This window comes from Manis pentadactyla, chromosome 2 (assembly GCF_030020395.1).
Source record: "Manis pentadactyla isolate mManPen7 chromosome 2, mManPen7.hap1, whole genome shotgun sequence".
Taxonomy (NCBI): Eukaryota; Metazoa; Chordata; class Mammalia; order Pholidota; family Manidae; genus Manis; species Manis pentadactyla.
In genome coordinates this window covers 32,814,044-32,836,504 of record NC_080020.1, presented here as the reverse complement: position 1 = coordinate 32,836,504, position 22,461 = coordinate 32,814,044, and the positions used below count along the sequence as shown (strand labels likewise).

Genomic DNA, 22,461 nt, shown 5'->3' with positions numbered 1-22,461 from the left:
ATCACTTTCTCAGAGTTTCCAAATAATTGATGAGGGAAAAATGTCTCTTTAGAAAGTAATTCCAGTTAAATGGAGAAGGAATGATAAAATTAGAACATGATGATTTTTGCAAACCTCAGATGAAATAATGGATCCAGACAGTAATCATTAATGGCGGCTAATAATGCCACATAGAAAGACGACCCCTAACGATGTACCTCGTGATGGAAATTCCCAACAGCACCTGTGTGTTTTCTAAAGCTGCCAAACAAAATATCACAGACTGGGTGACTTAAAGGATGAAAATTTATTTTGTCACAGTTCTGGAGGCTGGAAGGGTAAAATTAAAGTGCCAGAAGGATTAAATCTCCTAAGGCCTCTCATCTCAGCTTGTAGATGGCCATCTTCTCATGTTCTCACAGGCTCTTCCCTCTGCAACTGTGTCCTAATTTCCTCTTTTTATGAGGACACCAGTCATGTTGGATTAGGGCCCAGCCTAATGACCAGATCCTAACTAATTTCCCTCTGCAAAGGCCCTGTCTCCACATACAGTTTGCATTCCAAGGTACTGGGTTATGACTTCAACACAGGAATTTTGGGGAAACACAAGTCAGCCCATAATACCACCCATGAAATATTCTTGTCAAAAACTAGAATCTGAATCAGATTAAGCCTCTAGAAATATATACTAGTTTACAGGGATTACAGGGGGAAGAGAAACATGTTAAACACAGTGGGAATGTAATCAGCAAAATTCAGAATTTGGAAAACTCCAAACTCTTCTTCTACACAATTGACCTGTTTCTGCAACAAATAAACTCCAAGGACAAAAGCAAGAAGCAGGAATGTACCTGTAGATTACTAGAGACTTAAGAAATGTATGAGTCAATGATATCTAGGTACCTCATATGGGTCCCAATTAAATCAAAGTTTTAAAGATATTATTTATGAGACACTTGAGAAATCTGAACATTGACTGGTTCTGAATTTCTTTTTACAATATTAAAGAATGACTGTTATTTTTAGGTGTGATAATGGTATTGTGGTTATGGTGTTTAAAATAGTCTTTGTCTTTCAGAGACACATACTGAAATATTTACAGATGGGTGATATGATATCAAGGATTTATTTCAAAATAATCCAGCAAGGAAGGAGGCAGAAAGAGTATAAGTGAAACAAAAGTGGCAATGAGTTAATGATTGTATCTGGGTGATAGGTACATTGGGCATTATTATACTGTTCTACTCTGGGTCATGTCTGAAGTTTTCCATAATAAACAGTTTGTAAATAAATGAATGAATGAACGGTGGTTATGCCATGCACCCCACAGGGCAAGAGATGAAAACAGTGAATACTATGTATGTATGAAGGGTGAAACTGGAAATATAACATGGCTAACAAATAATAGCAGCTGTCCTGTGTAGAGCACCAGCTAGATTCCATGACAGGCAGTAGGCAACATTATCCATCTATATATAAAGTAACAAATCTCTACTGCTTTTCGCTTCATAACATTCCTGAAGCAGGGGGGGAAACTGTGTTACTTTACAGTGAATCTGAGACTCAGAGACTCCTGAAACCACAAGCTGATAAGGATCAGAGACAAACCAGCACCCAGGAATTCGGTCTCCATCTTGTCTGCCCTTTTCCTGCCTCCGGGGTCCACAAGGGAATGAAATAAAGGCAGAAACTTGAGTCAAGAGGAAGGGCCTCAAACTGGAAATAAATCTTTTGCTTTCCTTTCTTTTTTCTTAAGGAAACTTGTTTTAAGAGCTTACCTTATTTTGTCCTCTATTAGTGCTATTTTTTTTTTTAAAGCACTTAAAATAGTCCTTATCCATCAGAAATGCTTGCAGTTACATTTCTTCTGCAGGTTCACTTTTACAGTAATGAGTACCTAACCTTCTCTTTATCCCTGAGATGACATGTGTTGAGTTATGACACCAATGTGGAAAACATGAAGGAAACAGAGACAGTGTGGAAAATATTTGTGATCCTTTATCTTCTGGTATGAGTTTCTAGGTAACCCGCCATAGCAAGATGAAACTCCTCAGACATGATTCACATGTACACGTACTAAAATAAAACAGCATGTATCTTTTTCATCTGGAGAGTATGTTTCAGTTCTATTTTTTATTTTCACCCTTTCTTTAATAACGTAAGGAAGTAGACTCCATTTTAGAAAGATTTCCATCAAGATAGATAAAAGTGAAAGGTGAAGCCTGCATCAGTCTGCTATGCTATTCGGCCAGGCATTACTCAAGCTACTGGAATGTCAGCTTCTCTCTCCCCGCCGGATTTTAGGTACCCTCGTGAACATCAGGGAAGGGCTGAGATGGAGGTGGGTATTAATGAGTTGTCCCTTGCAGAATCATCCTCCTGATACTGCTCCTTCAAGCTGCTTATTCTCCGGCCACTCCTCCGTCTGCAAAAGTAGCAGGAGGGGTCTGGGGAGAGGGAGCCCTTACTTCCCTTTATGAATCCAGCTGGAGCCCAAAGGATTAGGGGTAGAGGGGTGCAAAAGGGCCTTTTGAGCTGGCTTCCCATTCACGGAAGGACAAAAATGTGCCTTTAAAGTTATTTCCAAATGGGATTACATAGGAAGACTGGCTGACTGGACTAGCAGATATAGACATTCACCTTGGAGCTTTAGGTTTGTATACTATCCCTGAGCTACAGTGGCCAAATTACACTACGCAATTTATGTACTGTGTAATTACCCTGTGAAGAGCAAGGTTTTATTGTTTGTATTTTTTTGTGTGTTGCAAAGCATTAATTTGTTATATGTAAATGTTTAAAGCCTACCACAATGTTTTGCAATCATATTTTGTAATTTCCTTATTTTTTAATATACTGGCAGCCTCAAAAAATGAAAGTGACCCTGGCCTCTCTCAATGCCTGACAGGCTTTGAGAAGGAGAGAGGAGAAGGTGGAGTAATAACAGTCACAGCAACAGGTAACATATATACTGAGCGCTTTACCAGGCACTGCCATGTGTCCTAAATTAATTCACATTAATTAGCCATTAATTAACAGTTAGTAATTTATTTAATTCTCACCTATGAAGTAAGTATTATCTCCATTTTACAGACAAGGAAATTGAGGCACAGCTGATTAAGTAGCTGTATATCAACCTTTACTGAAGGGTTGGCAGAAGCAAAAGGGAATTACAGAGTATGAGAGGAATTGTATAAAACTATATATACTAAGTATAATTTTTCATGGTTAAAGGGAAAAGCATCTAAGAAATTAAATCCTTCATATAGAGTTTCCTTCCTGGAAACCTCAGGTCCTATCTTTGTTTCTGGATCCTCATATTTTCTCATGAGAGGCCCACCTTCCTCTCAATCCTCTCAGGAAAATTTCACTCTTCTTCTCAAGGGCTGTTCTTGCTCCAAGGCCAACCCTCTTACCCCACCAGGTGAGGTGTTCCCCATGAGTGAAGTACCTCAAAGTCTAAGTTTTTCAGTCTAGAATGACACTCAGAAATTTGTCAGGAGAGGGTAGGAGAGGAGGAGGTTGTTACTCCAGGTGTCTGGTTCTCTTTGGTGTCTCTTTGATATGGTAGGTGACAGTTGAAGATCTTTATTGACCTATCAGTAACTATTGGTCTGTTTGTATCTTCCAAAGGTTAACATAAATTGTCAGAGGCAGTTAAGTCTAAACCAATCCATAGGGATACAGAGAATCGTGCTTCATAATTTGCGAATTTATCTTTCTTACCAATGGAGTTAGTGCTTTGGATTACTACAGCTTGTTTATTTGGTTCACTGTCACCCTCCCCTCAAATTGGGTTCCTGTGGGCAAACCATATTCCTACCTATAACTGCCTGAGATGGATGGGAGGTGGGCTGGTGAGTGTATGAAGGCTTAGGTCTTCCAGCTCCACCATAATGCGAACACAGTAAGCTAAGACTTTTTTTTAACACATTTCCACTACATTCTAACAAATCAGTAAAAAAAAAAACTACAGTTATAGTCTTTGGTCACCTTTTACCACAGTACCAAAAATAATTATTGAGAGTTCCCTGAAGGCCTGGTTGTTATTAACCATTGTGTAACGACTTTCTTTGAACCAAGTGCCAGGCCTTCCTTACCCAGCTAAGTGGTGAGAAATCTCACATTAATGTTTTTTTTTTTTTAAAGTTTAAAACCCATTAATTGTTTACAAACTGCAATCCAGGGCCCCATCTCTCCTCTGCTCTGGAAAAAGCAAGCCAGCAAGCAAGGCAGCTCCTCCCTTTAAACTCTCAGATTCAGACACACCCATGGTTTTCCAGGTAATTACTCATTGACATAGAGATGAACTTCCCTCCACCCCTGAGGATATGCAAATGACCCCAAGCCAGGAGAGATATTCTGGAAATGTTACAATTTTACCCACAGGCCACCCATCCAGAAATCTCGCCTTACAATCTACTTGTTCCCCTTCTTCCGCAATGGTCCCTGGGTGAGAAAACTGGATCACTGTGACCAGACTAATGATATAACAATAGCAACAGCAATAAAATCATGACAATCCTCTAGCTGGAGGATTCAGCTAGGTTCAAAGTCCTATGCAGATTCAGTCCATAGCTCCTCCATTCCATAGGCAGGCAGCAGCCGAGGGTTCAGAGCAATCATCATGCAGCAGCTGCAGCCAGGGGGGCGCATTCATGCCACGAGGACTGTAGGAAAAAATAACCTTCTGGATGTTTTGGGTACACTACTGTGACCTTGGGGGCCATTCAGCTGTTACTCCAGGAATACACAGGAGGTCAGCTTCCAGGCCTTTCCCCAAAGGTGCCACAGTTGCCAGCCATTGCTGGTCCATGTGTCAAAATGTCCAGGGCCAGGTCCATTCAACAGTGTCTCCAGGGCTCAGCGCAGTAGGGGCTGGCAGCAGGATGTTGCTGTGCTGGCCATATCCTAGTTTCAATAACTCTAATTTGGCTTGGACGTACAATTGCATAGGAGAGGCAGCAAGGTGTGTGAGCATATCCACAGGGCTCAAAGCTCCTTTACGTGGCTTCTCATTCAAATGCCACAGCACTGTCCATAGGCGAACCAACCAATCCCGTAGGCTATTGCTGTCTGACTTCAGGCCAGATTTTTTTTTTTTTGAGAGGGCATCTCTCATATTTATTGATCAAATGGTTGTTAACAACAACAAAAATTCTGTATAGGGGACTCGATGTACAATCATTAATCAACCCCAAGCCTAATTCTCAGCAGTCTCCAATCTTCTGAAGCATAATGAACAAGTTCTTACATGGTGAACAAATTCTTACATAGTGAATAAGTTCTTACATGGTGAACAGTGCAAGGGCAGTCATCACAGAAACTTTCGGTTTTGATCATGCATTATGAACTATAAACAACCAGGTCAAATATGAATATTTGTTTGATTTTTATACTTGATTTATATATGAATCCCACATTTCTCCCTTATTATTATTATTATTTTTTTTTTTTTTAAATAAAATGCTGAAGTGGTAGGTAGATGCAACATAAAGGTAGAAAACATAGTTTAGTGCTGTAAGAGGGCAAATGTAGATGATCAGGTGTGTGCCTATAGACTAAGTATTAATCCAAGCTAGACAAGGGCAACAAAACATCCATGGATGCAGAAGATTTCTCTCAAAACAGGGGGGGTGAGGTTCTAAGCCTCACCTGTGTTGATCCCCAATTTCTCACCTGATGGCCCCCCTGCGACTGTGCCTGTCTTAGGTTGTTCCTCCCTTGAGGAATCTTACCCGTCTCTGGCTAACCAGTCATACAGGGAAATGTAAAGTTGGTAAGTGAGAGAGAAGCAATATTCTTTGAAAAGGTTAGCTTTTTACTTCTTTGCAGATTTATGCCCTGTGGCTTCTATGCCCAGCATTTGTCTTGAGGTATCTTTACCACTTGGAAGAATTATGATAATCGGTAATTTCGTTATGAGGCACGAATTCTACTTAAGGGTTGTAATTAGGAAGGAAGAAGAAAAGCTATAGAAGTAGCAGACAGAAGAAAACATGGGAAGATTGATTATTTCTTAGACATAACTTCTTGTAGAGTAACATAAGCATGTATAGGTTTTAAACTTCTAAGTAAATTGCGCACACACATTAACATAATAGGAATACAGCTACATAACCAAAGCAGACCTACAATTACCAGCCATCTCCAGTGAAACCAAGAAAACCAGTTAGGCACCCTAGGCATTTGTGAAAACTTATCAATGATATGATGGATATTGTCTAACTGAATTTGAATAGTTTGAGAAAAATCAGACAAATTAAAACAACACATTCCTGGGAACTGTTCACATCCCATATGTTCTTTTAACAGTAGATAGCCTGTAGTCGCAAGATTTTGGAGTGCTGCAACTTGCACTTCTCCTAATTCTTGGTTGAGTTCCGACATCACATTAATGTTTTATTTTGGTAAACATTACTTGGGACCGCCCGAAGCCAGAATGGCTAAATTGGTACTATAAACAAATCAAAGGCAGTTTTTAGAATGAAAGCAAGCAATTATCTCTGAATTGCTCAGAATGCCCAGAATAAAAAGTTAAAATTTTCCAAAGCACTTTTACACCTACTGCATTATTTCAATCTCATAATAACACAGAAAGGTCTTTAGACTTGGCATTATTACCAATACTCAATAGACCAGGAAACTGAGTCTCCAAGAGTTTAAGTGATTGGGAAAGGTCACCCAGCTAATTAAGTACAGAGGAAAGTTTGTCTTCTGACAGTCTATTCCAACTCTGGTCAAAGCACTGATGTTTGCCCTCTTTGTATCTGTAAAGCATTCCACAATTACTTCCTGTAACATATATTTGTATAAGCATCTTTTTAAATTTATGGAATCCCCATGGTTAATTTTATGTCAACTTGACTGGACCAAAGGATGTTTACATAGCTGGAAAAACACTGTTTCTGGGTGCATTTGTGAGGGTGTTTCCATAAAAGATTAGCATTTGATTTGAAGGTCCAAAAAACAAAAAGGTGGAGGAAGAGTGAATTCATTCTCTCTTCTTGTGAGCTGGGACATCCATCTCCTACTTTCAGACATCAGCACTTCTGGTTCTAGGGCCTTCAGATTTGTGCTGGGACTTACACTATTACCCTCCCTCCACCACCTCCTTTGGTGGATTCAGTGTTGTGTTAGTCAAAAATACAAGTTTGAGATCCTGCAGTTAGCTCTGAAACAAAAGTACTCAAAGGGAGGAGATTATGGGTTTTTATTAAACCAAAAGCCAGCAATAATTTTAGTCATTATTATTGATATTAGGAATAACTTGGGAGAATTATCATCAATTGATATTCAGCAAAGCACCAAAAAACAATTCACCTGGGAAAGAATAATATTTCCAACAAATGGTTCAACTGGAGAGCAACATGCAAAGAATGAAGCTGGGCCCTTACCTCATACCATATACAAAAATTAATTAAAAGTGGATCAAAGGCCTGAATCTAAGAGCTAAAACTACAAAACTCTTAGAAAAAAATATAGAGATAAATCTTTGTGACTTTGGATTAAGCCACAGTTTCTTAGATGCAACACTAAAAAGCAAAGTAACCAAAGGAAAAAGTAGATAAATTGGACTTCATCAAAATTAAACACTTTTGGGTTTCAAAGGTCACCATCAAGAAAGTAAAAAGACAACCCACAGACTGGGAGAAAATACCTGCAAATCACATATCTGACAAAGGACCTATAGCCAGGATATATAAAGAACACTTACAACTAACAATAAAAATACAAATAATTAAAATATGGACAAATGACTTGAATAGATCCCTATTTGTATATCTCCAAAGAAAATATACAAATGGCACTTAAGCACATAAAAGATGTTCAACATCATTAGCCATTAGGGAAACACAAATCAAAACTATAATGAGATACCACTTCCCACTTACTAGGATGGCTATAGTCAAGTGCTAATGATGACATGAAGAAACTGGAACCCTCATACTTTGCTGGTAGGAGTGTAAAACGGTACAACCACGTTGGAAAACACTCTGGCAATTCCTCAAAAGTTTTAAAATAGAATTACTATATGACTCAGTAATTCTACTCCTAGACATATACTCAGGAGAACTGAAAATATGTCTACACAAGAGTCTGCACATGAATGTCCACAGCAGCATTATTCAAAATAGACAAAAAGTGGAAAGAATGTATGCCATCAAATGTGTATCACCTGATGCATGGATAAACAAATATAGCATATCCATACAATGGAATAATATTCAGCCATAAAAGAGAAAGGAAGTATTGATATAGACTACAAATAGATAAACCTTGAAAATAGCATGCTTAGTGTAAGAAGCCCACATATTGTATGACTTCATTTATATAAAATTTCCACAGAAGACAAATCCATGGAGACAGAAAGTACACTAGTGGTTGCCAGGGGCTGGGAGAGAGAGGGAAGGTAAGTGCCCGCTAATTGGGGGGAGCACTATTTTTGTGTGGGGGTGGATGAAAATAAATGTTTATGTGAGGGAGGATGAAAATAAATGTTCTGAAATTGGATAGTGGGATGGGTGTATGCCTTGTGAATAATATCTCAATTAAAAAAAAAGAAGAATAACTTCTGGCTTTTCACAGGTGCTACATTGAGAAAAACAAATAATTGCTTAATTCAGGGAATCTAAGCCCATCCTCAGGGTGCCAAGTGAGAAAACAACAATGCTCAGAAAATCACCAGAGAGGTCAAATCGGTTGTTATGATTATACATGTATTCTAGCAGCCCTCCATGTCAGTCTCTGGATTTTGCATTCACGCTTTATACGACATCTGGCCTCAGGACCAAGCTGGTCTCATTTCTCATTTACCTCCATCTTCCCATCTTTCAGGTGTTTCCTGTGCAGTATCAGAAAGAAGGAAGGTCAAGTTTATAACTCGATCTCAGATAATTGAACTCACTTCAATTCAGCACATTTTGCTGAATACCAGGCAAGTGCCAGACACTTGGTAGACCCAGGGAATCAGCTGTGATCAGGAGGGATACTCCCCTCCCTTGATGAAACTGACATTCTAATATGAGAAACAGATAATAAGAAATATGCTGGTTCTTCTTCAATGGCCCGCCCATCCCTAATCCATTCAGTGGCCTTTTCTGACCTGCTTTGCACTCTGGAGAGGAGGAGTTGAACTCTGGTAACTCTATCAACCAGGCTCCCTTGTACTGGCAGGTAATCAAGCAGCAGAAGAAAGAGATCAGGGTATTTCTTCAGCCATTCTCTCCTGCCTCAGCACCACAGTAGATTTCAACTACTGCATCTCCTGTAGGTCAGACCTTCTTCCATAGGGTCGGATCTCATTGGAAATTCTATTTTCTACCTTTGTCTTTTCATAGTGAGGCATGTGTGGTAGATTACCTGCAAAGATATCTACTAATGATTCATCTTAATTCTATATGTACATGTTGTTCTTTCCCTTAAAAGGTAGTATCTATTTCACCTCTGACACTGGACTTGCCTTATGACTTCCTTTGATCGGTAGAATGCGGCAAATCTGATGTATCTGTTCTTGAAAAGTCCTTATGAGGCCTGGCAGCTTCCACTTTGACTTTCTTGGGGTCTAGCCACCTACTGAATTATTAAATAATGAGAGACCACAAGGAGAGAAAGGAAAAAAAGCCTAACCCACCTATCTTGTCAATGGGTTTCAGCCCCAGGCAAGTTCACTGTGAATTCAGTGAGACCAAGGACGGACAACGGAACATTCTTGGGGTGAAAGCATGCATTACCTGGCTTGTTCTCCCAGCAATAAATGGAGCACTAGAATTACATCTGCATCCAATAGTCTGCAGGTCTGTAATCCCCCTTCATCTCTGCCTCCACCCAGTGCACTGGGCAAAGCTCTTTATATAGTGACTCAGTCAATAATAACTTATTGCCTATAGGTGTGGAAACAGTAGCATAGCAGCAGGCTAGTTACATCATCAAGTAGTTTAGGTTCAGGTGAGGATCTTGGCCATAGGAAACTTCACTTTATCTACACTCCACCCCAACAGGATTCTCACCTCACAATCTACACACTCTCCATCTTCTGCAATGGTCCCCATGTAAGAAAGCTAGAGCACGTAACCAGATTCCATGACAGCAAGAGAAAATAATAACAACATAGAAATAATAACAAAAATTAAGGTACAACAGTGTCTCACAGAAATACTAGCTCAGTCTTCAATAGCTCTCTTACCTTGACCTCAATGCCTCGCAGCTGGCATTGTTGTGCCACTCTTTCTGTGCTTCCCTCAGGAGTACGTCCTTCTCCTCCATGGCCTTTGCCTCATTCAGAGCATCTGGCAGCACTGCTGTCTCATTCTATAAGGAATCTTTTATCTCCTTTACTGGATCTTGCAGCTCACATTCTTGCACTGCCTCTTCTTGTGCTTTTTGCAGGGGTCTGTCCTTTTCCTTCATGGCCTTTACCTCTTCCACAATACCTCACAGTGACACCGTTTCAGTCACCAACAAATATTTTACCTCCTCAATGGCACCTCGCAGCTGGTGTTCTTGTGCTGCCTCCTCTCATATCAGTGGCATTTCATTCTTCAATGAATACACAGCAGTTCGCAGCTAGCATTCTCATGCTGCCGTTTCTTGCATTTCTTATAGGAGCATATTCTTCTTATCTGTAGATTTTTTTTTTTAAATAATTATTTTTTATTGAAGGGTAGTTGATGCACAGTATTACATTACATTAGTTTCAAGTGTACAACACAGTGGTAGAACATTTATATACATAATTCTATGTTCCAGCTATCACCCTACCAAGCTGTTACAATATCTTGACTATATTCCTTATGCTATACATTACATCCTGGTTACTTATTTATTTTACCATTGGAAGTCTGTCCTTTTTTTTTTTTTTTTTTTTTTTTTTTTGTGAGGGCATCTCTCATATTTATTGATCAAATGGTTGTTAACGACAATAAAATTCTGTATAGGGGAGTCAATGCTCAATGCACAATCATTAATCCACCCCAAGCCTAATTTTCGTCAGTCTCCAATCTTCTGAGGCATAACAAACAAGTTCTTACATGGAGAACAAATTCTTACATAATGAATAAGTTACATGGTGAACAGTACAAGGGCAGTCATCACAGAAGCTTTCGGTTTTGCTCATGCATTATGAACTCTAAACAGTCAGTTCAAATATGAATACTCATTTGGTTTTTATACTTGATTTATATGTGGATACCACATTTCTCTCTTTATTATTATTATTTTTAATAAAATGCTGAAGTGGGAGGTAGATACAAGATAAAGGTAGAAAACATAGTTTAGTGTTGTAAGAGAGCAAATGTAGATGATCAGGTGTGTGCCTGTAGACTATGTGTTAATCCAAGCTAGACCAGGGCGATAAAACATCCACGTATGCAGAAGATTTCTCTCAGAACGGGGGGGTGAGGTTCTAAGCCTCACCTCTGTTGATCCCCAATTTCTCACCTGATGGCCCCCCTGCGACTGTGCCTGTCTTAGGTTGTTCCTCCCTTGAGGAATCTTACCCGTCTCTGGCTAACCAGTCATCTTCCGGGGCCATACAGGGAAATGTAAAGTTGGTAAGTGAGAGAGAAGCCTTATTGTTAGAAAAGGTTAGCTTTTTACTTCTTTGCATATTTACGCCCTGTGGCTTCTATGCCCAGCATTTGTCTTGAGGTATCTTTACCACTTGGAAGAATTATGATACTCGGTAAATTTGATATGAGGCACGAATTCTATTTAAGGGTTGTAATTAGGAAGGAAGAAGAAAAGCTATAGAAGTAGCAGGCGGGAGAAAACATGGGAAGATTGATTATTTCTTTGACATATCTTCTTGTAGAGTAACTTCAGCATATATAGGTTTTAAGCTACTACTTAAATTGCGCACACACATTAACATAATAGGAGTATAGTTACATAACCAAAGCATATCTGTAATTACCAGCCATCTCCAGTGAAACCAAGAAAACCAGTTAGGCACCTTAGGCATTTGTGAAAACTTATCTATGATATGGTGGATTGTAGATTTTTTTAATACTGTGAGAATCAGCCAGCCCACAGTTCCCTTTGCCTCAAGGGCACTCTGTTTCTCAAAGGACCTACTTACTATACCAAGGGCCACCCCTACTGCCTCACGTGTCACTTCCACCTGCCTCCAGTCATGGTGTGGGCCCAGTCCTCTAAGAGGCAAGCCACCTCAAACCACATACCCACAATTGACTGTCTCCCCATTCATATGGGCAGCCCACTGAAGCACCCATCCCATAAGGGCAGCCTGTTCTTTTCCTTGGTGTCTTGCCAATGGATTTCAGCCCCGGGCAAGTTCACTATAGAGTCAATGTGACCAAAGAAATGACAGTAGAACGTTCTTGGGGTGAAAGGGTTTATATACCCAATTTCATTCCCATGGTGGCAGGTCAATCACTAGAATCCCATCCACTCAGAGCGAGTCTGCATGCAACAAGCTGGTCTCTGCCTCTGGGCCTCTCTACCCTCACAGCTGTCTCAGACTTTGTCCTCAGTGCTGCCACCACTCCAGTCTCATCTCTGCTCTTCTGCAGCTTCGCAGCCGTGTCACTGTGTTGCCCAGAGCACTGGGCAGAGCTCTTTCTATAGTCAATAGCAATGTATTGCCCACACATGTGTAGTGAGCTAGCTGACCAGGGCCAGGTGAGAATCCTGGCCATACGAACATTCACTTAATCCACTTAATCCACACTTGGTGAACAATGAATTGGTCACCAATTGTCTTGCCAATGGGTTTCAGCCCTAGGCAAGTTCACTGTGGATTCAGTGATACCAAGGAATGACAAGGAATATTCTTGGGGTGAAAGGGTTTATTACCCAGCTCATTCTCCCAGCGATAGGTAGAGCACTAGAATTACTTCAGCACCCAACAGTCTGCAGGTCTGTAATCCTCCTTCATTTCTGCCTCTGCCCAGAGCACTGGGCAGAACTCTTTATATAATGACTCAGTAAGTAATAGCTTATTGCCTACAGGTGTGGAAGCAGTAGCCTAGCAGCAGGCTAGTTACATCATCAAGGAGTTTAGGTTCAGATGAGGATCCGGGCCATGGGAACCCCACCTTTCCCCACAGGGCCCTCTGCTAGTCTAGCCACCTGAGCAGAGGTGCCAAATGAGAGTGAGCTCATCTTGTGTCCTCCTCCAACTCTTGCTGAGCTGCCTCAACCAACTTCACCAAGTGTAGAGGTGGACATGAATTAATTTCCAGCAAGCCCTTCTCAAATTGAAGAACTGTGAGCAACTAAATCGTTTTTTTTTTTAAGTCACTAAGTTGTGGAGTGGTTTCTTACACCGCAATAATAGGTAAGTGAAACTGGTAGTTAACGACTCTTCACCACTGCTTGGCCCAGGTGCCCTGACATCCTGATTAATACCTAATCCTGACCTTCCCTCCATAAATAGTCCATTTGCTTCATTCTCTTCAATTAAACCCTTTTGAGTTCTGTTCTGTTTTTTGTTCTGTTTTGAGTTCTGAGACCCTGCCTAATACAACAAGTAAATAAATAAATAAGACCATCACAGATTCTTGTTAGTAGCAAAATGAAAATAAGTGCTTTTCTATGATAGGGAATGACAGAATAGGGAATTCTTCCTATTAGGCTATTTGAATTTAAAGAAAAAACAAACAATGGGAATAGCTCCTTCCCTGCCACGCCTGCCTTTTATCTCCCAGTACACATGAAAGTGCAATTTTGGCCATACTGACCAGGAAGAAACAGGACTGAAAAATGGAAGAGATGATAAAAGAGATTTTTATACAATCTATGAAAGCATAGATTTACCTCAGTTAGAAGTACTTCAAAATTAAAGCTGTTAATTTTTTATTAATCTGTGGGGAAAATGGAAGTTCCTATGGCCAGGATCCTCACCTGACCCTAAACTACTCGATGATCTAGATTTTGGCAGGCTACTGCTTCTACACCTGTGGGCAATAAGCTATTATTGACTGAGTCACTATATAAAGAGCTCTTCCCAGTGCTCTGGATGGAGGCAGAGATGGTGGACTACAGACCTGCTGACTGCTGGATGCAGAGTGATTTTAGTGGCCAACCTACCACTGGGAGAATAAAGCCAGGTATAAACCCTTTTACTTTGGGAATGTTCTGCTGTCATTTCTTGGTCTCACTGAATCCACAGTGAACTTGCCTGGTGCTGAAATGCTCAGGCAAGACACAATCCAATAGGCAAAAATTCAAAAGAGCAATAGCATCTAGTGCTGGTGAGGATGTGACAAAATGAGCTTTTCAATATGTTGCTTGAGAACTGCTATAATCTGTTACAGCAGGTGAGAGTGAGAACTGCTACAATCTCTTCAGTATATAATCTGCCAACATCCAATTAAACAAAAAACACACCATTGAAATGATATATTACAATTTGTTTGTCTCTATCCTGTTGATGGACATGTGGGTTGTTTCTAGATTTTGGCAGTGTGAATAAAGCTGTTATGAACATTCTTGCATAAGACTTTTGACATAGATCTTAATTTCTTTCAGATAAGTACCTAGGACTTGAATTGCTGGGTCACAGGGTATTAAATGAGGATATATGAACTTAGCTTACTTTTCTAATAAAGAAAACTAACAAAAACATTTCAAGGAAAAAATTTTGAAGAAAGAGAATGAAACTGAAACTGTATTTTAAAAAGAAAATACATTGTGCTTTTTCTCCACTCCTTTCCCTTCCAACGGGTGTTTAGATCTGTCAGATCTTAGGCTTCCCAGGCCAGATCAGTGACCCACCACTTTTCAGGGTGAATCATCAAAGGTGGGGAAATTCTAATGTTATACCTGCCTAACAGGAACTAGATTTATATGCCACCCACCAGGGCCATAATATTCCAGTGATAATTCAAGAGAACTGCTAACACAGGAAAAAAGCTTCCATTGTTGGAAACCACTCGCATACAAAAATAAAACTCATGGCACTCTTTTTCTATAATAACAAGGTGTCACCAGAATAGATACTTAGCATTAAAAAGAAGAAGAAAGGACTAAGTTCTGAAACTAGTCAAATCAACACATCAAGGATGAGAGCAGCAGAAGTAACCTCACTGGCAAGGGAGAGTTTATAAACAAATTATGAACCAAACCTTGGTACTTCCAAATCTAAACTGCAAGTCCAAAATGCTACAAAAATCCAATCAATAACACAAAGATCTATTCTTAGGAAGGACTGACTAGAACATACATATATTTTTCAGTGCTAAAAAGTACTGTCAGACTGTCAGTGACAGATTTTAGGGGTATCTACTAGGCCCATGGCCCACCACCACCTTTTTTCCTCAAAACTGGCCTTGAGCCCTAACCCTCAGGAGGATTAGGAAGCATTTAGTTGTGATGAGATGATTGTGGCTGACACTGGCAATGAAGGAGAGAGGTAAGTCCTAGAAAGTTCCTCAACATCTACAAGCCAGGCAGAGGAACACAAGGTTTCTGAGGAGCCTGAAAGGTTGGAAAATGAGAAGACCGGGCCCGTGAGAGCTAAAAGAGCAGGGAGTTTTGAGAAGGCAGAAGTGGTCAACTGTGACTTGAGAAATAATGAAGAGGAGCCTGCTTGTGAAGAAGACAACCTTCTCTTAAGAGGAGCAGAGAAACAGGAATGTAAGGACACAGAGTGACAAAGAAGTGGCTATAGCACGGTTGTAGCTTCTTGTTGCCCGCCTGATACAGACCTACAAGGTCATGTCCTTAACTTGACATACATGCCACTCCGTGTTTTGACTCTTTATATCAGTCAGGGTCCCAACAGCAAACACTGGCACATTCAAGAGTTTAGCTGAAGACAGCACAACCAAGACACAATTTAGAGCAGTACTGACAGGGCGAGGAAACTAACAACATTTGGGGAAGCACCCAGGGGTTCGCCTCAGGGTGAAGACATTGCCACCCAAAGCCTGAAGAGGCAAGGGAAGGAAACTTGGAGCAAGAGCCAGAGGAAGGTGGACCACCTGACACCAGAAGTGGCCACAGAGGGACTTGGCTACTACTGGAACCATGTTGCTGAGGCAGGAAAGAAGGAGAAGGAAATATCAAGGCCTAGCGGTCCTCCATTTTCTGATCCACCTCGCATTAGCTGAACCCAACTGGAAGCCAGAAGCCATGAGAATGCAGGTCATGAAGTCCCTGGAGGTCAGGAAGGCATGGGGCGGGGCAGGGCAGAGGACGCTGGTGAACGGGCAGGCAAATAACAAGCACATCTGTGCTCCTCTCCTGGCTCATCTCCAGTCATTCTGCCCCTCTCCCTCCACCCTCACTGGCTCTTCTTTCTCATCCTGGAACAAAGAAGAGCTGCCAAGCTGCCTCCTACCTCAGGCCTTGGTGCACACTGTTCTCTCTGTCTGGAATGGTCTTCCCCTCTCTACCTCATTAACTCAGTATTATCTGTCCACTTCACTTAAAATGTCACTTTCCCAAAAAGGCCTTTCCTGGGCCTTTCCCCTTCCCAGTATAAGTACAATACCCGTTATCTTCTCTCACAGCACCCCCATCCTTTTCTTCCAGAGCATTCATCCTACTTTGCAATGATAGATTTATCGAAATGTTACCTGTTTTAACATTCACCTCCTCCTTCAGACTGCAAACTTCATGAAAACAGGAATTCTGTCTATTTCTCACAGTACAATTCTTGGCAATGGAGTAAGTGTCCAAATTTAAATTTATAAAAGATTTAATGAACCTGTTCTAATACCCTTTGTTATATCTCCCATGATCTCTGGATACAAACAGTTCAGCAATGGTAACATATTTTATTTAACAGATCTGATTAATGTGATGTGTCCACCACTATGCTAGGGTGTCATCTCCTCACAACAACCCTATGAGTCTGGGAATCTTATCAGACCCACTTTTCCAACAAGGGAGCCGAGACTTGAGAGGCCAACTAATTTAGCTAACGTCACACAGCTATGTGGTGTGAACCAAGGACCTGCTGATAGCCTAGCTGGTGCTCTGACCTCTCCCCAACACACTACACCACCTCCTTAAATATCCTGTTGTGGTTTTTGTTTGTTTATATGTCTATCTTCATATTAGACTATAAGCACCTTGGGCAATAACATGTTCAGTCATCTACATTTACCCCACTACACATTGCAGGGGCCCAGTAAATGCTGAATGCTGGCTCTTTCCCACCAAGAAAGAATGCTGTGTGATGAATGACCCTCCACATCTTTAGCCACATTCATTCTATTTATCAAAGAGCAGTGGCTATCCATCGGACTCTTTTGATATCCATTGCAGCAAGCTCTTCCTCTAGAACATAATTCAGCTGAACTGGTTAGAGTTCAAGAAGCAGCAGAGCCTCCACGTGAACTCTGGACACCTGGGGCTTTCCCAGGCCACTTGACCTTCTCTAGAAAGACCGTGCCTCAGAAACCAGCCAGCCTATCCTTTCTGACATCTACCCCATTCACCCTGAATTTGACTTGACAATGAAGGATTGGTTCCCACAGTCACGAGCTGCCTAGCTGCTTCACTGAGGGCACCATGGCTTCCTGTGAATAGAGCGTTCAGAGGCCTAGCTACCAAGAGCAGCACATCCACTCTGGGCTCACCTGTGGACAGGAGACAGAAGGAGACATTGTGTCCCAGGAAGCAGGAAATTATTCCATGGGCACTCTACCTTCGCCTCACCTCCTGCCGGTGCCTGCACATTCTTGCAGAAGGACTGAGACTGTGTTATCCCTTTAAAGCACCTACCAGGTTTTCTGTATAGGCTCACCGGAGCTATGCTGACAGCCCTGAAAGGAAATTGAGTTTCAGCCAAGAAGAGTCCAACTGTCAGCCAAACAGAGAATTAGCAAGAGTTAGCCCTGCTGCCAGCTTACCTCACACAATGCTGCAACTCCACTTAACTTTGATCTACTTCATTGATTCTTCCTTCTTTTTTATTATCCCCCAGGGCACTCTTTTCTCTCCCCAACCCAACTTCTGTAGAATTTGGACCCTAAAAAAAAATGGTGTCTGAGATGAAAAGGACCCCGTGTCATCTAACCAAGGGCATCCCAAACCCTAGCAAAATTATTTAAGAGGTTTTCTAAAAATACAGATTCCTAGGCCCCACCTTAGAACTACAGTCAAAAACAACTGTTGCTTTTGTCTGCCAAAGCAGGGCTTTCTTCAGAGTTTCCCCCACTCCATGTGGTTCTCCTAGGGCTACCAAGTCTGTAATGCACACCTCCCTAGAGGTGATTGGCCCTGACATAGGCACATGATCCAAACTAGACCAGTCAGAGTGATTTCCTGTGATATCAGACTCAGTGGATGAAAGACAAAAGTGTCTCTTCCCCCTTGGTTGCCTCACTGAAAAAAAAATGGAACCCATTCTCCACAGAGTGGTTGCCTTGTTCCCTGCCAACCAGGAGAAACATATCTGCAATTAAGGAAAATGAGAATCAGAGAGAGTTCTGACAATATTTGCTAAGTTGCTGAGGCAAATTCTGTTTCTGAACTCCCCAGTCTCCTATGTCAATGAATTCCCTTGGTCAGCTTAAGAGGGTTCTGAGTTTGTTACTTGTGACCAAAGGTACAGGGAATAATTTACCTACTGAATCAGGAACTCAAGGGGTACGACAAGAGCTTGAAATTTTTAAATATGTCTAGGAATTTCTGATACATAGCTAGGTTTAGGATACTCTGATGGGACCAACCCTTCAGTTTATAAGGAAAAAAGCTGAGAGCTTCATAAGATAAGGAATTTGATGATAATGAGGTAGAATTTAGTGAGCACTTACTACATGCAGGATCCAATGTGAAGTGAGTTGTATGTTTTATTTCAACTGATCCTTAGCATATCACTGAGTTTACTATGTTTACCACATCTATTTGCTTATTTTCCAGGTCTGATTTATCTACAATTATATATCTACCATGTAGCACAGTACCTGGAACATAGTAGGAGCTTACTAAATACCTGTTGAATACTGAATAAGTTGTACAGATTAATACATTACTAGGAGTAGTAATAATAGTAGTAGTAGCAGTATCGCTAACATTTATTGAGTGCTTACTTTGCATTAGGAACTTCTGTAAGTTTTTTTAAACATTACCTTGTCTGCAAAAGCTTTTAAAGTAGTTTTCTATTTTTCCCTTATTATATGAGAAAACTGAGTCACAGAGATGTCAAATAATTTATCCAAGGTCAAACAGCTATTAAGCAGCAAAACTAAGTTTCAAACCCAGGCAATCTGGCTCTGAAGTCCCAGTTCACAATCACTATGCTATACTGGCTTAACTGACTTATCCAGAACAACCAAACTACTGAATAGGAGATGTAAAATTTGGGCCTAGGTTTGCCTAAGTCCAGAATTTGCTCTCTTTAACCACTACTTTATACTTCCTCTCTGTGGTTGTCTGACAGTTCATGGTAGTACACATAATGGTGCCCCTGGGATTCCTGTGGCAACCCTCTTAATGACTAGAAACCAAGTATCCTGACTTTTAGAGAGGGACAGTCAGGTGTGATCAAAAACAAAACTCACTGGGCCAAACAGTGGAGCCAAGGTACAACTGCTGGCTTGTTGTGTTTGTTTCAGTACTGTAGGAAGCAGAAACAAAGATGGAATTAGAAATATAGGAGATTTACTGGGGGGAATGTCTGCAGAGTATAAAGGGAAAAGGGAAAAAGAGTAGGTGGGGATTATCTCAGACCACAAAGAAGTTCTGACACCCGTCAAGGGGGAAAGGGAAGGAAGGAAGAGTGGAGAGGAAGAACACCCATTTGCAGTAAAACTTTGAGGAAATCTGGGCCAAACCAATGGGCCAGAAAGGGTACAGAAAACAGAATTCAGGACAAAGCTATCTCAGATCTGTATCAAGCTAGAGTACTTGGGCAGACCTAAAGTGAGTTGGAAGGTGTGTGTGGGAGGGGCAGGTAAAGAAGAGCAGAAATAGCTAGAGAAATGGGCTTTCAAATAAGAGGTTTGTGTTTCATACTGTGTACAATTCTTTCAACTTACTTCCCTCAGGCCTTAATCCCAAAGCTTTGTTGAAACCATTTGCAAAGGTGCATGAAGAGGTGACTTGACCTGAAGAAATAGGAGTCAGAGGTTCTGGGTTCTCCTGGCAATGCTTGTCGAGGAGAGAAGTCCAGCACTGGGGAGAAATGGCCTGACTCCAGCACACTTGGCTCAGTCACTGGCTGGGAATAGCCCAGTGAAGAGGGTAGCATTAGTGTAAATGCTGTGGCTGATGGCTGAAGAGTGGCTGCTGGAAACTGCTGGCCAGCCACACTCCTCAAAAGTGGTTCTCCTGAAGAAAGATCTGGGCAGTGCCTTCCCATGACTGACATTCCTGCGTACCATGAGATAAACTCCCCTGAAGGAACACCAAGGAGACAGCCAGGAGATAAGCAGTCAACGTCTACAGCTGCTCTCACACATAAATAACACAGCTGGGCATCCGCTTTCAAACCTTATGCTGGTTTGGCCTTACTAGAAGTGTCAGCTCACTTAGTGAAAAATATGTTTTCTTGAAGTGGAGTGGGTGGGGACATTTTCTCATTTGTTTTTCTACCACAGACACATTTAAATTGCCACAAAGAAGTTACTGTGGAAACTGTTCAAAATTTGCAAGGTAAAGGTAAAAATGAAACACTTTGTTGACATGCAGATGGTTAGTCTTTGGAGACCACTTTTTAACAAACTCTCCTTGTCTGGTTCTTCTGAGTCCTTTAGAGGCTCTCCTGAATCAAAGGTAGACAGGCAGGTTTTTTTGGTATCAACCTTCTAGATGGCCCAAGCCAACTGTGAAAACGCCACCAGGTGACAACTCTGGAATAAGTTTAGACATTTTCAAACATGGTATTGAAACAAACAAAATAGACAGTGACATTGTACTCTGTGGGTAACTCTGGTGAGGCTGAATTGTTGTGAATGGGCTTAGTGTAGGGAAGATAGTTATTTTCACACCAGGCCCATTCCGCTGGTGTACCCTGGATCTGCTTGTTTGACAGTTAACTTGCTGAGCTCTTATTTATGCAAAGTAGTTTATCTTATCTTCCTTTGGATCTTGAGCTGAACAGTCCTTTCAGTATGAAACACAAACCTCTTATTTGAAAGCCCATTTCTCTAGCTATTTCTGCTCTTCTTTACCTACCCCTCCCACACACACCTTCCAACTCACTTTAGGTCTGCCCAAGTACTCTAGCTTGATACAGATCTGAGATAGCTTTGTCCTGAATTCTGTTTTTTGTACTTTTCTGCCTGGCAATCCTTTCAATTTACTTCCCTCAGGCCTTAATCCCAAAGCTTTGTTGAAACCATTTGCAAAGGTGCATGAAGAGGTGACTTGACCTGAAGAAATAGGAGTCAGAGGTTCTGGGTTCTTGCCTGGGGAATCATTGTTACCTAGTCTCTTGACTAGCAGCAATCAATTTCACTTGTTTGTAAATCAGTCTTCACCTGTTTCCTCCACCAGGCCTTTTCTTGCATTTTTTTTTTATGGCCAGCTCCTTTTTATTATTCAACTTTCAGCTTAAACATAATGTCCCCAAAACAGCTTTAATGTTATTTTCCTCTAACATCATTCTTTATAACATTATCTTCTCTTCTTTTGAAGCACTTTCTATATGCAATTACCTTAAATGTTTCCTTCATTATTATGTTTCCTTCAAAAACCTTTGAGATCCAAGAGAGCTGAGATCTTGTCTTGTTACCAGCTGTATTTCCCCGTCCTGCACATAGAAGATGCTCAATAAATATTTGTAAGATGAAAAGAACTGTAAAATTTAAGCATTTGAATCAAAGAACTCTAAGGCTTCTGGCAGCTTTAACATGGGCATTGTCAAAAATGAGTAAGTGAAAAATGAAGTGACAACAACCACTGTAATAAAACACTAAATGCAATGACGTGTAGTTATGCATTAAGAATATAAACCTACAAAGTTCTAAGGAGTGTCATTGTGTTATAATTTTGTCTTTCTACAGTTTCCCATGGAGTGTAAACTGAGTTTCTGAGCTTTATAATAAAGTATCTAACAAGGATGTCGGATAGCTCTCTAAATATAAAACCACTTTATTACAGAATTACAGTGGAACCGGTTTTGAATACAATCTTTTCAACTTACAGAGATGGAAACTAAAGCCCAAAAAAGGTCGTGTATTTGGACATTTGGAACCAAATACTGCGGTATTGTCAGTGAGGAATACATATGGCAAGCACACTTCCGTATAATCATTATTAATAACATAGCCATGCCTAATATTTGAAAAGCATGTTAGAGTGTGTCTAGATACAGTATCAGTGGTTCTGAAACTTGAGCACGGAGAATTTGTTAAAGCACAGATGGCTGGGCCGTGGCCCCGGAGTTTCTGGTTCTGTAAGGTCAGGGGAATAGGGATGGGAGTGGGGAACAGGGAGAGTTTAAGAAAAATTGTACCAACCTTACCGCCCCAACTCTCAGCTTGACCGGCCCCGCTCGGCGCGCAAAAATAACTACAAGTCCCGGCGTGACCCGCGCGCAGTCGGCAGAAACTCGGGCACTTCCGC

At 41.0% G+C, this 22,461-nt stretch overlaps 1 long non-coding RNA gene across 1 annotated transcript; it reads right to left on the bottom strand.

Annotated features, from left to right (window-relative positions):
* Positions 1-5,136: 5,136 nt before the first annotated feature.
* LOC130680514 (uncharacterized) lies at positions 5,137-22,449 on the bottom strand. The gene is made up of 3 exons (XR_008993541.1): positions 21,552-22,449; positions 10,163-10,598; positions 5,137-8,821 (listed from the first exon to the last, which is right to left on the bottom strand). It is a non-coding gene; the product is annotated as an uncharacterized LOC130680514 (long non-coding RNA).
* Between the last annotated feature and the right edge of the window lie 12 nt (positions 22,450-22,461).